Source organism: Bombyx mori, chromosome 13 (genome assembly GCF_030269925.1).
Source record: "Bombyx mori chromosome 13, ASM3026992v2".
Lineage (NCBI taxonomy): Eukaryota > Metazoa > Arthropoda > Insecta > Lepidoptera > Bombycidae > Bombyx > Bombyx mori.
The window spans coordinates 16,581,969-16,600,003 of record NC_085119.1 but is presented as its reverse complement, the minus strand read 5'-3'; positions in this window follow the sequence as shown (position 1 = coordinate 16,600,003).

The window sequence follows — 18,035 nt, the reverse complement described above, 5'->3', positions numbered from 1 at the left end:
TCTCGCCGGATCTTCTCAGTGGGTCGCCTTTCCGATCCGGTGGTAGATTCTGCGAATCACTGCGCTTGCTAGGCTCAGTGTTAGCAACTCTCCGGTTGAGCCCCGTGAGCTCACCTACAAACGTTAGGGTGAAGCTGAAACAGCCTCTCAAGGCTATCAGCATAGGTAGAAAAAAAAAATAGTTCACTATTTTACAATTATTAATTATATAAAATAAAATTAATTAAAGACTACCACGATTACTTGAAAATTATCGCAACAAGTTTGTATCAGTAATAAAAAAATTGAAATTTTATAATAAAAAATAAAAAAAAAAATGTGTGCAATTCACACGTGGTAGAAGTGAAACCTTCCAAAATTAAAATACAATTATCCTAAACGTCTTAAGTATATGTAAAATTTTGTCATTAGTAAATAATTGTAAGGTAGCGCCCTCTGTGAATTGATATTTTAATTTCACGTATAATCCTAACTTAAAATTCACTACAAGAGCTTTCATACACACGTTAGTATTAAAAAATCTCACAGATGGCGCTGTATTAAATAGTATGTATATTTCTGTCTCATTCTTTGCTGGCTTCCTCCTACACATTTTTGTATTTGTGTCTCTTACCTGTCGTTTTTTCCGTTGCATCCGGTTTGAAATCACAACGATTCTAAAGAAGTTTTCACTTCAAAAAAAAGTTACACTTTTTCCTAGTCACTACTGTAAATTTGTGTCAAACAGTAAATTTCTAGAGACATACAATGACGCCATTCTCAAATGTGATGCGTACTTTATCATTAGTCATTTGTTATTAGATACGATTACTTGAAGGATAACCATAAAATGATGGCACATCTTTTATTCGCAATATATTATTTTGTTAAAAAATAAATCATCGAAAATATTCAAAATATATTTAATATCAAGCATAAAGTTTTTTTTTACTGTAAAGATTATCATCCTAACATTCTGTCATAAATACACTGTGACGCCCCTAAACAGAAGTAATGGTCCTGGGATTCTTTTCATTATTAACTCCAACAGTAAAGTTTCATCCACAATTCTTTGCCAAGCTAAACTGATCCTACAGCACCTAACTTAAGATACATGTTATTACGCAATCATACGAAACTATGGCAAAGAAAATGATATCTTATGTTAAGGAGATAAAGTTGTCGTTTTCACGTTAATGTAACATGAAAAGTAAAAGATAAATTTGTAAGTACGTTACATGTAAGTTATTAATATTTTCTCTTTGTTGCTTACTCTTTATATGCTTTTGTTTGCGCTCAAAGAATCCTTCAAGGTAATTTGATTTTATTTCCATCGCTGCTTCCTGAAGACGGACCAATTAAATACAATTCTATACAGAACGCTAAGTAACATACGTGATCAAAACAGCCATGGTGAACCACTTTTCCATCAACATTAAGATTTCGACCCTCTGAATTCCTCAAGTAGATTGACGGCATCGTAATCTGTCGAGTTCGGCTTAAACTACCGTACAACAGTCAAAATAAAAAAAAACACTTGTGGGACTAAAGTAGTAAGGTCTCTCTGAAACTTAATAACGACATATTTTATACTGTCAACATTATGGACAACAATGAAAGGAGTAACACCGATAAATATCGTTAGAACAGTTAAAGTGTATTTTTTTAAATAAAATAAAAATACTGATATATATTTAATGCAGGTAGTTGTCAAAAAACAAAAAAGACTCATTAGACGTCACCGCCGTCAAAATGTTACGGGGCCAAAAAGATTGACTTCCACGGTGAAGGAATAACATCGGGTAATAAAAATCAAACCCACAAAATGTGCAAATGTGCATAATTACTGGCTTTAGGACGTCTTGTGAGTCCGCACGGGTAGGTACCACCACCCTGCCCATTTCTTCTGTGAAGCAGTAATGCGTTTCGGTTTGAAGAGTAGGGCTGCCGTTACATTGTAAAAACTGAGGCCTCATGACGGCATTTATGTTGTAGATATCTATGGGCTCCGGTAACCACTTAGCATCAGGTGGGCCGTGAGCTCATCCCCCCACTTAAGCAATAAGTAAGCTAAGCAATAAGTAAGATTTCTGTAGTCTTACTACAAAATAGATTTCTCAACTTAATAATATTCATTACTGCATTACACGTAGTAATACTGTTTTATAACAATTGATTTTATTTATTAGTATTTATTATATAGTACGAAATAAATTTAAAAATGATTCGCGAGTCACATTTCTGTATCGAAACAACAAGACAATCACGGACCCAACGCTGATCTAAACACACAAATATCCATCATTCACCGCGTAACAAACGAAGCGCTGTCCTTAGAGATTTTAACTATTTCTATAATAATCTTATCACTACAAAACCTTTTTAAATACTTTAGACTTTAGACATTACCAGACATTAAGGATCGGGTCGGGCTCTTATCTCTCGTGTGGGGAGCCCATTTGTAAATGTTGTTTTAATCTATTTTTGAATTGATATTTCAAACGTTCTTGGATATGTGCATTGGGTTATTCCCTGTATCGAATTTGATAGGTTGGGAACTTAAAATCTCAATGATGGGAATGTTTTTAGCTAGAGTGATATAAAGGGGTATTTAAGCTTATAGAGACTACTACAACGGGGAAATTGCTTCACCTCTTAGTATATTTATTTAAGCGGCCCTACCACTAGCGCCTGGTGGTAGGACCTCTTGTGAGTCCGCATGGTTAGGTACTACCACCCTGCCTATTTCTGCCGTGAATGTATTTCGGTTTCAAAGGTGGTGCAGCCGTTGTAACTATTCTGAGACTATAGTACTCATATCGCAAACTGGGTGGCGATGTTGTAGATGTCTATGGGCTCCGGTAACCACTTCACACCAGGTGGGCTGTGAGCTCGTCCACCCATCTAAGCAATAAAAAAAGGGATTAAGGGGCTTACCGGAGAACAAACAGCAGCGTTCTCTGAATATTATTCAAGCGCATTGCGATTACTAACCAGAAACTTTTACTATTATTTTTATGATTGAAGCATTACTGGTGGCCCGGAGGCCTTTCCAGTTTCACCAGGACAGGTGGGCGAGCAAAGGTTCAGCCAGGAAGGGTGGGATTTGCTAACAGCTACCCGAGGGCCTTCGAAGGAGACCTAACAACACAAGAGCAACTGCGTCGCGAACGAATCTACTACTGGATCGGAACCGTGACCCGCTGGGAAGATCCGCCACCCCCTTGTGATATAAGTTCTAAGGTCTCAGTACAGTTACGACGGCTGCCCCACCCTTCAAACCGAAACGCATTACTGCTTTTTAGACACTCACAGGAAGAGATGGTCGTGCTATTCTAAGCGAAAACCATACAGTCAGATTTTTCAAAAATGAGCTTAGGTTGTCTCGACTTCTTCTTTTAAGTCCTCAGGTCATCGGTCTTAGCTTTGTAGCTTTACGATAATATTGAGGGATTAAAGGCTAAGCGACTTAAGCGTGGTTTAAGCGACATTTCGCTAAATACGCGACATTTATCTCTCCGTCCGTTTAATTTGGTATTAGCATCAACAATTCAATGTTTTAATTGTACTTCAATTAAGTTTACCTTATTCAAATAGCTGAAGAAGCTTTTTTTTTGTTATGATATTATTTCCAAGTTTTAAACTTTAAATGGGTCCTTTGTAAAGTTGCAAAAAGGTCGCTTAAACTAAATAGAATTTCAGCGCTCGATATGACATTAGTCTAAAGTCTCTCAGACACGCCATTGGCATATTATGTATGTATGTATAATACGTAGACATAAGTAGTCCCACTTCAATACAACACTTTCTCGAATCACATTAAAAAAAATATTTTTTTATTTATTGCCCTTTTGGGCAGACGAGCATACGGCCCACATGGTGAGTGGTTACCGTCACCCATGGACGTTAGTAATGCCAGGGGCAGAACCAAGCCGCTGCCTACCGTTAAGTACTGTTCGCAAGCCTCGTTTGAAGAAGGACATGTCATAGCGCTCGGGAAACACCGTGGAGGGAAGCTCATTCCAAAGCCGGATGGTAATTCACTATGTAATAGGGATCACGTGTCGTGTGGATTTTCAAATACTACCTATATAAAATATACACAATAATAATTGAATACGCAATTTCGGAAAGGGCACATCTCTGAAAATGTAAAATGTTCAGGAAATGGAAAATACTGATTATTTTCTAAAGCAGTGTGAAATTTAAAATATTAACTTTCGAGATACATTTTAGTCTTAATTAGAAATTGAAAATTACTGGAATTATTATCTTAAACGTCAGTATATCCATTTAATTAGATATTTTATATTTGTGAGATATGCCCTTTTCGAAATTGCATATTCAATTATAAATCCATTTTTATTTAAACTAGCTGATACACTTCTGTACAATAAAAACTCAATTGGATAGAAGCGCTGAGTGACATTCAACAGCTCCCAGACTACGAGTTAGAGCCAGAAGGTCATACTATCTTTCTATGGCTTTTGATATTTTAATAAACTTTAAAACTAATGTCGTTTGGTCTCAAGTACTTAAATTACAATTTAGAAGAGAAAAAAAATCAAAACTTTCTCGCCGCATAAAGACCACATTATGTAAAGTTTTCGATAAAAAGACTTTTGAACTTAAAGCCTAGTCTAGCTAGATATCAGGATATTCTTTGGATATAAAAGTTCTTTAGATATAGTTTCTTTGGACTTACTTTTTTCTTTGTTCTAGAAATGTGAGAACTTTATAAACTTGTGAGGTTTTAAATTAAGCCTTTCCCGTTTGTAATTTTGGATTATAGCCTAATTTAGACATACATAAGAGAGCTTTTTTATTAACTAAATTATCAAAGTTTTCTTGAGTGAAACACAGATTTGAAATTCGAGATTTTTTAATACTTAACATCTTTTTTTCTTTTTTTTTTATGCTGAGACGGGTGAACGAGTTCTCAGCCCACTAGGTGTTAAGTGGTTACTGGAGCCCATAGACATTTACAACGTAAATACGCCACCCATCTTGAGATGTAAGTTATAAGGTCTAAGTATAGTTAGTTACCACGGCTGCCCCACCCTTTAAGCCGAAACGCATTACAGCTTCACAGCAGAAACAGGCGGGTGTTGGTACCTACCCGTGCGGACTCACAAGAGTAAAACTTTCCATACTCAAATCCACGTGTCCCATTAGCTCGGACTTCTGGTGAAGGTTTCTTGGTTAATCTGTTTTAATTATGTTGAAAAAAAAACAATTTCCTAAATTACGATCGTCTCAATTACACTGGACGCACGATTCTCACGTTCGTAAGTGGCAAAAACGCTGCATCCAAAACGGAAACATCTTAATGATAATTAGAAAAAAAAACAGTTACACAGACAGACCCGTGCTCCCACTAGCCATCTGAACTAAATATGGAACATAAATTTGGTTACATTCACACCGTAGAGCTTAAATATAAATTTTTAGAAGTGATATTATTGTTTTCTTCCTAATTCAGACGTGACGGTACAGATAATGTTTTAGCCGATACGTACCTAATTTTTAACAAATATAATACATAAATTCATTAGCCTCCGGTAAACACCAGCAAAAACGTATTAAATTATAGCAACAGAGTAATGTAATTAATTACCAAGTAAATGACATTGCTTGAAAACGAAATTTAAAATCATATGTAAATCAATGAACTAAAGAGCAACCAAATGACCTTGCTGATGTCCCACTTAATCGTAGGGGCGCACGGGTAGGTACCACCACCATGCCTATTTCTACTAGAAGCAGTGGTGAGTTCTGGAGAGTCCTCAGCAGGAGGTAGCGGCCTATTCATGCCTACTACTACTTGCTATCAGACAATTAAAAAATTATACCAAATCATGCTGATACACCCATATGATCATACGATATATTATATTATTTTTTTTCTCCACCTTATCCCACTAGGTGGGGTCGGCACAGCTAATTTTTCTCTAACATTCTCTTCTATCAGCCGTCATCGCAACACTCACTCCTCTCTCTCTTATATCGGCATTCCCACACTTCATCCATGTCTTCTTCGGTCGACCTCTTCCCCCTCTATCTTGCACTACCATTTCCATACATCTCCTAGTCACATGCATCTTCTCTCTACGCATCACATGTCCATATTATATTATACTTTTATTTAAGGGTTTTTATGGTACCTGGTAACAAAGACCTTTAAGTCATGTCTTATTTTAATTTATTATAATATTAATGAAAACTTTTATAAAATAAAAATGATTTTACGAAATGAAATGAAGTTTATTAATATGAAACATGGCATGAAATGAAATGAGATGATATGGGATGAAATACAATCCCTGTAAAATTGTGGTAATTTACTGAAACTATTTCAGTGGACTTTTTGGAGGATCCCGAGAAGTTATGTTCAGCGGCTTATATCATATACTAGCGACCCGCCCTCGCTTCGCTTCGGAAACTGTAATTTATTATTGATTTCTCCACTATTTAATGGATGTTATTACACATATAAACCTTCCTCTTCAATCACTCTATCTATTAAAAAAACGCATCAAAATCCGTTCCGAAGTTTTAAAGATTAAGGCATACATAGGGATATAGGGACAGAGAAAGCGACTTTGTTTTACACTATGTAGTGATATATGTATATATATAATGTATGTATTATGATAATCAAAAAACTTACACTACGGTGTAAGATGCAGTTCCTTCGAGAGCACTTGAAAACATCAAACAGTCCGACAAAGGCGCGATCGCCGTTCGGCCATCGATTACATCGTTACTGCGACGGAGAATAAAGAGAAAAAATAATTGAAGTTCCGAGACAATGGAATTTCTAACGTCTCTTATCGGCTCGCGTTACTACATGATACAAATTGAGGTTGCAGTCACTGATGTTGTAAGTCTGAACAAAACTGGTTAACAACTAATACGGATTTTTTTTTCCCTACCTAAGCTGAGAGCCTTGAGAGGCGATATCAGCGTAACCTTAACCAGTAGGTGAGCTCACGGGGCTCAAACCTGACGACGTTCCTAACACGAACCCTAACAAGAGCCGTGCTTCGCAGAATCTACCACCGGATCGGAAAAGCGACCCACTGAGAAGATCCGGCGAGAAACTCAGTGGGCTGTGTCTCTGTGTCTGAGGGTTAATTTACTCGTCGAGCCCTTCGTCGCAGGCGACGGGTTCGACGAGAACGATAGGGAGTGTGTTCGGTATCAGACTTAACACGTTGACTGCCTTGTAGGTTACCGGTGCCCTACGCGGCGCACTCAAGTAATTATGTCGATTTCTCTCTTTTCGATCTTCTTACCAAGGTGCTGAAACATCTAGTTGACTCTGAATTCGATGATACTGAGAATGAATATATTTCTAGAGACCTAAAATACTAAAACGTAATATACTAGCGGCCCGCTCCGGCTCCTCCTATTTAGCAAAAAATTCAACGACGTTGTTTGACGTTGTTTTATTTTTTCAAATAAAAGAACACTTATTGCGGCATAACATATGCTGTCGCGATCTTTTTGTAAATAATAATGTTTTCTACAAAGTCGTAGTTCATTATTTTATTCTATCATCAATAAATAGTTTTCGCAGGGCACGCGATATAAATAATATTTTAGGTAATTTTTTACACCTTGGATTACATTATTGGAGGTTTAGTAAGGATCCCTAATTTTTTTTCAAAAAAGATTATAGCCTATGTCACTCGGGATTAGGGTAGCTTCCAAACAGTGAAAGATTTTTCTTAAATCAGTTCAGTAGTTTCGGAGCCTATTCAATACAAACAAACAAACAAATCTTTCCTCTTTATAATATTAGTATAGAAGTATAGATTAAAAACAAAAGAAGGCAAGATTAGGCAATCAGCGCTTAGTAATAGAGATCGACATAATTACTTCAGTGCGCGCTTAGGGCACCACTAACCTACATGGCGGTCAGCGTGTTAAATATCGACGCATTAGCATCACTAAAGGAGCTTAAGATCTCTCAAAGGTTCTCGTCAATAAAGCAGACCAGGATTCTCCGATATTTTGGGCACGTATCGCGACGACTAGCAGAGTGTGTTGAGAAACTTGTTGTTCAGGGTAGGGTCAATGTTAAAAGACCTCGTGGAAGAAACCCCATGCGTTGGACTGATCAAGTGAAAATCCTTACCAAAACTCCATTTAACGAGTGTGTGTGCCTTAATTCGCGAATTATGACAGAATAACTGTCAAGACTATAATAAACAAGGATTCCATATCATTATGACTATCCAAAGTCGACGACATAGCTCTCAAAGCTAGCAGGCTGAAGTGGCAATGGGCCGGTCACATCTGTCGAGCCAGCGACGCCAGGTGGGGGAGGTAAGTCCTCGAATGGAGGCCACGGATGGGTACAAGGAGCGTGGGGCGTCCTCAAACCAGGTGGACTGACGACTTAGTCCGCACGGCGGGAAGGCGTTGGATGCGGAACGCGGAGGACCGCATTGTGTGGAAGGCATTGGGGAAGGCCTATGTCCAGCAGTGGGCAGATAAAGGCTGATGATGATGATGATGACTGCTTCTTTTTTATTTTTTATTGCTCAGATGGGATGACGAGCTCACAGCCTACCTGGTGTTAAGTGGTTACTGGAGCCCATAGAAATCTACAACGGAAATGCGCCACCCATCATGAGATATAAGTTCTAAGGTCTCAGTACAGTTACAACGGCTGCCCACCCTTCAAACCGAAACGCATTACTACATCACGGCAGAAATAGGCGGGGTGGTGGTACCTACCCGTGCGGACTCACAATTCGTCCAAGAATAACAGTGCCAACAGTAACAGACTATGATGATGAAACATTCCTAAACGACCCAAACTTGGTTTTTCACAGCCCACCTCTTGTATTGATCAAGATAAAACAGAAAACAATTCATGCAATGGCCAATCAAATATAACGTTTGTAAATAAAATACAGCTCGGAGCCTATTTAAAGCCTCATAAACGAATCGACGGAGGCATATCGGCTTTACGACCGCCGTAAAAATGCTTAAACCGCGCACACTTTGTTCACTTGTATCTAAGCTCTTAATTTGGAGTCATAACAGCTTCTTCGGTTCAAGTAATCTGACAGCTTCTCGTAAAGGTGTGAAAGTGCTAGATCGTATAGTAAGAAGATATAATTACGTTATACGTAGACAAACTAGTTTTGTTTTGAAAGTCGTTGTGGCCTAAAGGATAAGCCGTCCGGTGCATTCGTATCTAGCGATGCAACGGTGTTCGAAACCCGCAAGCGGGTACCAATTTTTACTTAACAAATGTTCACGATTGACTTCCACGGTGAAGGAATAATATCGTGTAATAAAAATCAAACCCGCAAAATTATAATTTGCGTAATTACTGATGGTAGGACCTCTTGTGATTCCGCACGGTTAAGTACCACCGCCGTGCCTATTTCTGCCGTAATGCGTTTCGGCTTGAAGGGTGGAGCAGCCGTTGTAACTATACTTGAGACCTTAGAACTTATATCTCAAGGTGGGTGGCGCATTTACGTTGTAGATGTCTAATGAGCTCCAGTAACCACTTAACACCAGGTAGGCTGTGAGCTCCTGGTGACCTCCACCCATCTAAGCAATAAATAAAAACTGACATCTGTTAAAGAGAATGTTGGTGAGATGTAGCAGATGCAGATAACGGATAGGTACTACCCGCCAGAGTCCTACTTATATTGGAGGTTGATAAAATTAAGACTTTGACCCCTTGTCTCAAGCGACATTCGCGTTGTGACTCCTACGGCCTCCGCTAAGCACAGGTTAAGACGTCTACACATTTTCTCATATAGTGATATAAATAACAAATATCCGCTCGTTATTCTGATCCATAGATATTTAATGCCCCGCTCGACCTATTCGACCTATTCGAGAATGACAAGTTTCACAATGCTTTTCCGTTTGGCACACATCGTAATCCTGTTTCATGACAGAATTAGACAAGCTTCCATATACACAGCTGACTATGTTTCTCGCCGGATCTTTTCAGTGGTCCGCGATTTCGATCCGGTCCTAAATTCTGCGAAGCGCTGCTCTTACTAGCACTACCGTTAGCTAATTCCCTCAGGTTGAGCCCTTGAGCTCATCTACGCATCCACGCGTAGCTGGAATAGCCTCGCCCTAAACACGTCATTACGGATCCTCCCGATCCATTAACGATGCTTTTAGGTACCTCAAGCACCGGTCGCCGTCCTCGCCGAACTCGTCGCTTGCGATGAAGGGCTCGACGAGTAAATTAATCCATAGACACAGCCAACTGAGTTTCTTGCCGGATCTGCTCAATGGGTCGCATTCCCTATCCGGTGATTGATTCTGCGAAGCACTGCTCTTGCTAGGGCAAGTGTTAGCAACACTCCTGGTTTGAGCCCCGTGAGCTCACCTACACGTCAAGGAGAAGCTGAAATAGCCTCTCAAGGTATCAGCATAGGTAGGGAAAAAAGAGAAGATAAATTATGTCCTGACTTATTTAGTCATAGTACCTCTCACATTAATCACAGACATATCGAACCGCAAATCAGGAGAAATATTTAAAACTACCAGCCTGTTTTGTCAATACCGAGTCTGAGAAAAGGTTTTTAGTTAGATGTTTCGTTCAAGACGCGTTCTACTTTCGAAAAGAAATACCCTCTAAGGTTATGTATTTATAACATGAGCGAGCGGTTTTGATCGATTTTGTTCGTTGTATAATATAAAAAAAAAAAAGAAATAATTGTCTGACGATGCTGATAAAGGAATGCTGTTGAAGTTTCTGTAGTATTTGATAATATTTTAAAATGTTAAAATTTACTAATTTCTTGCCTGTCCAATTAACAGGTATCGGAGTTCATAAGGCAAACTGCGAACTCCATACACAATCATGCATCGTAAAAACGTGCTTATTTAAATTTTGTACCATCATTACTAATTTTCTAGAAACAATCATGCATCTCGGCTCGAAGAGTGGGATAGTCATTACATATCCACAACTTAAATCTCGTTTTTCAAGTCGTCACTGAGTTACTGGTCGTATAGATTGCATAAATTCGGTAAATAATTTTATTGCATATGGATGTCCGATTTTATGTCCCCACACTTTGAGTTAATTGATTGTCGAAACATAAAAAAATCGGAACAAAACCATTACTTACGTATAAAATAATAACGCTATCGCCTAAGCACTGTGCGTACATACCAATTCGATAGCCCGTTGCAGTTCACAAGTTAGACAAACTTTTCTTACATTTAATATACATTTATTTATACATGTTGTTGCGTGGTACGCAACTTCGAGGAAACCTTTGAATTTTACTCTTGTAAGTAAATATGTTTTATTAATGGAAGTTTTCTTATGAAACTTCACTGACCGTGCATGTAGTGAGTACCGTATGAGGTGTACGTAATTTAAACCTTCTTCCAGGGGTTGAAGGGTAAATAGCCGAATGGTATTGTTATTGTATATTAATTGTGTAATAGAGAGGAGATAAAATATATTATTTATGTTTACTGTAATCAGTTGAAGAACAGTTTTAGTAAAAGTCCGAAAAGTACCACCACAGATTATAAACCACAAAACTTTGTAGTTTTTCCACAGACACCTCTAAAAATGATATCAGCTTTAAAAAAATGAATTCTACTAACACGTTTTCCGATAGGCGACGCCGCCGGGAAGTAATTTTCGCTTTCAAAGAAAACGATGCTACCTCAAGATACGCGAATTGGGTCAAACAACCTCCACAGTTTGGGTCCTCACAATCGCTAGATACGGAAAACAAGTAAAGCGATAATTTTAATGAGTTCGTTTCGAGTTGGCAACATTAGAGTCGGGAAGTTTACTTCCAGTGCGTATCGATGGTCCGCTCTTAATGGGGTTTAATGGTTGTGTAGGTCCTGGGGCTTGTAATAAGATTACAATATTACTGCACTTGATGCATGAGAGAAATTTTGAAATTTAGTATAAATCCAATTAATAAACAAATTTTTCATTATGCTGACATTAATTAATCTCCAAATAATTATTTTTAGATATTATTTAAATTTATTTTTAGATTATTAAGTAGACTTTCTGTTCTATTCAATCGCTAATGTTACTACTTTTTTTTTACAGGTACGGAAAATACCTCCAAAGCCAACAACACAAAGGCCAGTAACAGACATTATACAGTCAAATGTTTAGATAATAAACATAGCTACAATTTATTTTTCTGAACATACAAACTTTCTACAACACGTGCAACACAATCAGTTTTGTGTCAGTAACACGTCGAAGACACGTAATAAAAATCCGGGAAACGAATAAAATTCTGTCGCAGCGTTTCTTGTAAATATTTTCACGAACGACATATTTGCATGTGACGTCCGCTCCGCGTGGCGTCCCAATCTAAAATGAGGCAAAAGTAACAAAAAAAAATGTCCGTTGGTGTTCGTGCAACATGCATGAAAGAAAAAAAACTACCATCTTGCTAATTCGCAGAGTAAAGTTTAACTTTCCTTGTCCGTTTTTTGTCCTTTTGAGCGAGTTTCAATTTTAAAGTAGAAATTTTGGACTTATTCCTTTTTTTTTCTTTACGAGTAGCCCATGGCTGACGTGATCTTAAATAATTATTGTAACTTAGAAACATTGAAATGTAACGGTAGCTGCCAAGAAATTTTTCAGGAGAGCCAAAGGCTGGGCTCATTGGCGTATATTGGGATATGTCTATGTCCAACAGTGGACCACTGTGAGCTGATGATTATGATGAACATTGGCATAGCTGGGCTGCTGCCTACCACTAAAAACTCTTCTGTCAGCTAACACCAAGACCTGGATGTTTTTTTGTTCTCATTCTCTCGAGCCTGATTGAAGACGAATACAAGACAAAATGTTCTTATAAAACAGTGTGGATGAACTCAGTGGCTCCCAACCATACTTTACTATACTTTGGTGGCAAGTAAAACGGATTTGCTTCCTTTGTATTTGTCACAACGAGCTGTTTAACCAATAATAATAATGCTGACCAAAATAATGGTTCCAAAAAAATTGCAAAAGAATCTCACATGAAAAAAAAATCTTAATACTGTGCACAGAAATAACTAACAAATTAATCCGAACGAGAATAAAATATTTAATTAAACAAGTCAGAGCGAATCTTGGCTACCATTAGAGTAGTAATTTCATTCATTCACTCCCGCATCTGGCAACACTCCAAATTAGTTAGATGAATGACATCGAATGAGTCATTTATTTTGCTTAGCAATGATGTGGTCCTGGAATTAGATTGGCCGAACTCTTCTGTCACGAAATCGTTTCGATACGTAAAACAGGCGTTATTTTAACGCAATTAAGTAATCTAATTAATGTACTTAACCTGTGTGAACGATGGCAATTCACATTATCGTAGACGTCACAGATAATTGCTGAATATCAACGGGGCGGGTTTTTCTGTATATTAATGAGTACCTTAAAAGTCAATTTAAACTCTTACCTCACTATTAGACAGATATGGCTAGATCTTCTTCGTCTATCTTCGATCAACAATAGTATCGGTTCGGAAATAAAGAATGAACGTGTGGCGGTAGCCATCACACAACGCAAGATATTTGACAGATGCCTGACATTCTCAAGATAAGCTTGCATATATACAAGTTCCGAACAACAACATTCAATCCGTCGGTCTACCGAGCAATATCACCAGCTCGATGGAAGATCTTCCCTTTGTCGTATATCTCTACAAACCCATGAAGCCGGATTCAGATTAATCAGATAAAATTCTCTAAGCAGACAGGATTGGAACCTTTAGTACTTATTCACATAAAAAACGCTTATAGCTCGGTCTAAATCGAGCGACCTCTTGAATGACAATCGCGCGATATCACTGACCGATGGGCACAATATTTCCAAAACGGCTAATGAATTTATAAATGATTACCCCTCAATTAACTACTCATTTATTCGTTCACGGTCCACTACAGCAGGGTCTTTGCAAGATATTGCTTTTATCACGCTCTATTGAAGAACAAATTACTGGAAAATGTCAATATTCCTGGTATTCAGGCAGATCGTGGGTCCTCAAAGGTACATCCGTCGTGAGTTCTACCGAAATACGTTTGGGCTTAAATTGGCAATTAATGCTCTGATATCAATCGATCGATTATTACTTAATTCCGGTAGATCGTGAGTTCACCAACTCGTCCAGAACAAGAAAAAATATTATAAACATTATTATTTAAGTATAGTAAGTATATTAAGAGGTCGACCGAAGAAGACATGGATGGAGTGTGTGAATGACGATATGAGAGAAAGAGGAGTGAGTGTTGAGATGACGGCTGATAGAAGAGAATGGAATAGAAAAATTATCTGTGCCGACCCCACCAAGTGGGATAAGGTGGAGAAAAAGAAGAAGATTTAAGTATAGTAAGGACATTTTACGGAGCGGAGCATTTTTTTTTTGCCCTACCCATTCGCTGGTGGTTTAAGAGCTATACCGTCTACGCCCGTACGGATTGGTGAACTCCTGGGCTCAACCCGACAAAATTTGCTAACACTATCCCTAGCAAGAGATGTTCTTCGCAGAATCTACCGCGGCATTGTAATCGCGACTCGCTGAGAAGCTCCAGCAAGAAAATCAGTGGGCTGTGTCTATGGGTGCGAGTAATTGAAATCCAAATGTAACACCCGAAAACGAACTAGAAAGAGGGTAGATAGATTTATCTTCTCTTCCAATCCAACCTGCAGTCTCTATTCGCGATCATGTGCCTTGCAGCGGAGATCTCATGATGTGACAAAAGTTTTTTTTTATTGCTTAGATGGGTGGACGAGCTCACAGCCCACCTGGTGTTAAGTGGTTACTAGAGCCCATAGACATTTACAACGCAAAACGTGCCACCCACGTTGAGATATAAGTTCTAAGATCTCAGTATAGTTACAACGGTTGCCCCACCCTTCAAGCCGAAACGCATTACAGCATTAGTCTGAAGTCGTCGTGGCCTAAAGGATAAGACGTCCGGTGCATTAGTATCTAGCGATGCACCGGTGTTCGAATCCCGCAGGCGGGTACCAATTTTTCTAATGAAATACGTACTTAACAAATGTTCACGATTGATTTCCACGGTGAAGGAATAACATCGTGTAATAAAAATCAAACCCGCAAAATTATAATTTGCGTAATTACTGGTGGTAGGACCTCTTGGGAGTCCGCACGGGTAGGTACCACCGCCCCGCCTAATTCTGCCGTGAAGCCGTAATGCGTTTCGGTTGGAAGGGTGGGGCAGCCGTTGTAACTATACTGAGACCTTAGAACTTATATCTCAAGGTGTGTGGCGCATTTACGCTGTATATGTCTATGGGCTCCAGTAACCACTTAACACCAGGTGGGCTGTGAGCTCGTCCACACATCTAAGCAATAAAAAAATAAAAAAAAAGCTTCACGGCAGAAATAGGCAGGGTGGTGGTACCTACCCATGCGAACTCACATGAGGTCCTATCACCAGTAAAAATAGTGGCAAGAACTAACAGTGCTTAACATATAGGTAGCCGCGAAATATTAAAAAAAATCGTAATTGATAATATTGATATATCACGTGAAATAATATCTGCCACACTTTTGACTTCTACAGTATTTTACACGTTTTGATCTTATTCTCGAAGGCCTTAGTTAACCGTTAGAAATATAAACGGGGACAACAATCCGTGTGACAACGTCAAATGTATCATACATCACCAATTCCAACCCCACGCATTAGCGCAATAAACTTGACAATAACTTAATTCTAAGCAATGAAGGGTGAGAGTCCCGAGCGGCTCCTACAATAGTTCAGAGCCACGTTGAATGTAATTAGAGGCAGGGATCGATATTGTGTGCACACCGGTCTTGACTTGCTGATCAACTACACTAGCGCTCAAAAGTGTATAAGCTGTTTATAATGTGGTGTTTTCTTCACTTTTCGTGAGTCGTAAACTCTAATAGCTTTCAGAAGGAAGCGATTTTTGTGACTCAGATAACTGGAGTCATCGAAAATAATACTATAATGACAAAAAAAAACGCGGAAATATATGTCTACTAGCTGTACCCGTCCGCTTCGCTGGGCATTTAAAATTAACATAATTATTTCTCACCCCCACAAAGATTCTCATCATTAACGCCCCCGCAACTGGTGTAAGGAGTCTAACACTCATATAAATATTAGCCTATCCATTAATTACATGTATTTTCTACATTCAAGTCAATCGGATGCATGGTTCAGTAGTTATAACGGAACATCCGTAAAAACCACTGTAGATTTATATATTAGTATAGATTCTCTTCAAGCGATTTTTATTACTATAGTGAAATAGTCTGTATTTCGATCTTCTTCAACCCGTGTCCACTCAATGCTAAGTATAAAGTCAGTCTCTTCATTTAACATCGACCCAGCAAGGACTAGAAGGAACCTAAATACCTTTTTACATAACATTGCTTTATATTCGATATAATAACATTCCCAGGTACTAGCAACTCAATGTGAAAATAATAGAAATGTTTTTTTTTTTTTTTTAATTATAATTAGTTTCGATAATATACTAACTAACTTCACTATTTTAAATTTTTACACGATTTCATATTTTTAATGAGATCCAGCTGTAAATTTATTGCTAATTTAATAGAACTTTCATAAAACAGTTTCTTTTAATATTTTAAGTAAAACTATTAACTTAACATTGTGAACTAAGATGATAACTTTGGTACAAGTTTGGAATATAAATTTTTGTAATTATAATACAATATTTCAATATTATATTAAAGTAAATCGAGATATTACGGAGCTATTTTTATATTGGTATAAAAGCTACCAAAGCTGTATAACTTATAAAGTTTAAGCAACACAGAATAGGTATTTAGCTAAAATATAAAAACGCTTTGACGTATGTATGTATAATGAATATTTCGAAGTTGTTTCCGAGATATAGACATAACTAGGATCACCTTACAGCTTAACCTAGATGGTAGTATTTTATATTTTCATAAATAATAATTAATATTGAGAAGGTTGTTGGCGTATTTCGTACGTACAAATAAAGCATTCAGACGCGTTTCGGGTCCGGTGGTAGATTCTGCGAAGAACTTGCTTTTGCTGGGGCCAGTGTTACCAACACTTCCGGTTTGAGCCCCGTGAGCTCACCTACACGTCAAGGAGAAGCTGAAATAGTCTCTCAAGGCTATTAGCATAGCTAGGAAAAAAAAGGAATCGTATCGTAATCGTGGTAGATTCTGCGAAGAACTGCTCTTACTAGGACTAGTTTTAGCAAGTACAGCAGGCTATGGCCCCTTTTTTTTTTTTTTTTGTAACGCTGGGGAATCCATTTACGGATACCCGGTCGGAGCTCACCTATTCGCTCAGTGAAGCTGGTATAACCCTTTGAGGTTACCCATAGGTAAGAGAAAAAAGCGGTAATTAAATTCAATTGAGTCGTCAAACTATGGTCTTAAGCTGAGTAATTTACGTCTATAAGATACAATTTACATTAATACCCTGTAGGGCCTTTAGCTCATTTGCCTATTAATAGGAACTAAAAAATCCATAAAGCTTAACTGATGGAAGGAATTAACCCTACGAACGCCGGTCTCAACAACAGTGTATTAGATTATTCTTAACTGTAATGCATTTTACACTCGAGCAAGGAATCCTAATGGGCATGCCGATAGTGCATTGAGAAGGAATTCTCTAAGATTTTGGTATAAATACCGAAAAAAAAATAGGTATGCATTTTACCGGACATTTTGCTTTATAAGCAAATTTAAAAACAACAATTCCTCGAAAACAGATGAAAAAGTAACTAGCCGATGATGAGTGGTGAATATCCCTCATGAACCCGATCGATCGGTCTTTATTTCACAATTTTGTGGCACAGGAGAGAAAACGCGTCATAGTGCGATATCGTTGTTATATTTACGTTACATATGTATATTCTACATAGATATATATACCTATTACCCTGTAGTTTTACACAAATACCAAAAAAAATCGGTAGCGCTACCAGATTTTAAAATGTAGGTACGCCCTACGAATGTTTTAATTGAGTGTCACGCTAAGGGAATCCTATTTGTAAATGTGGGGTGACG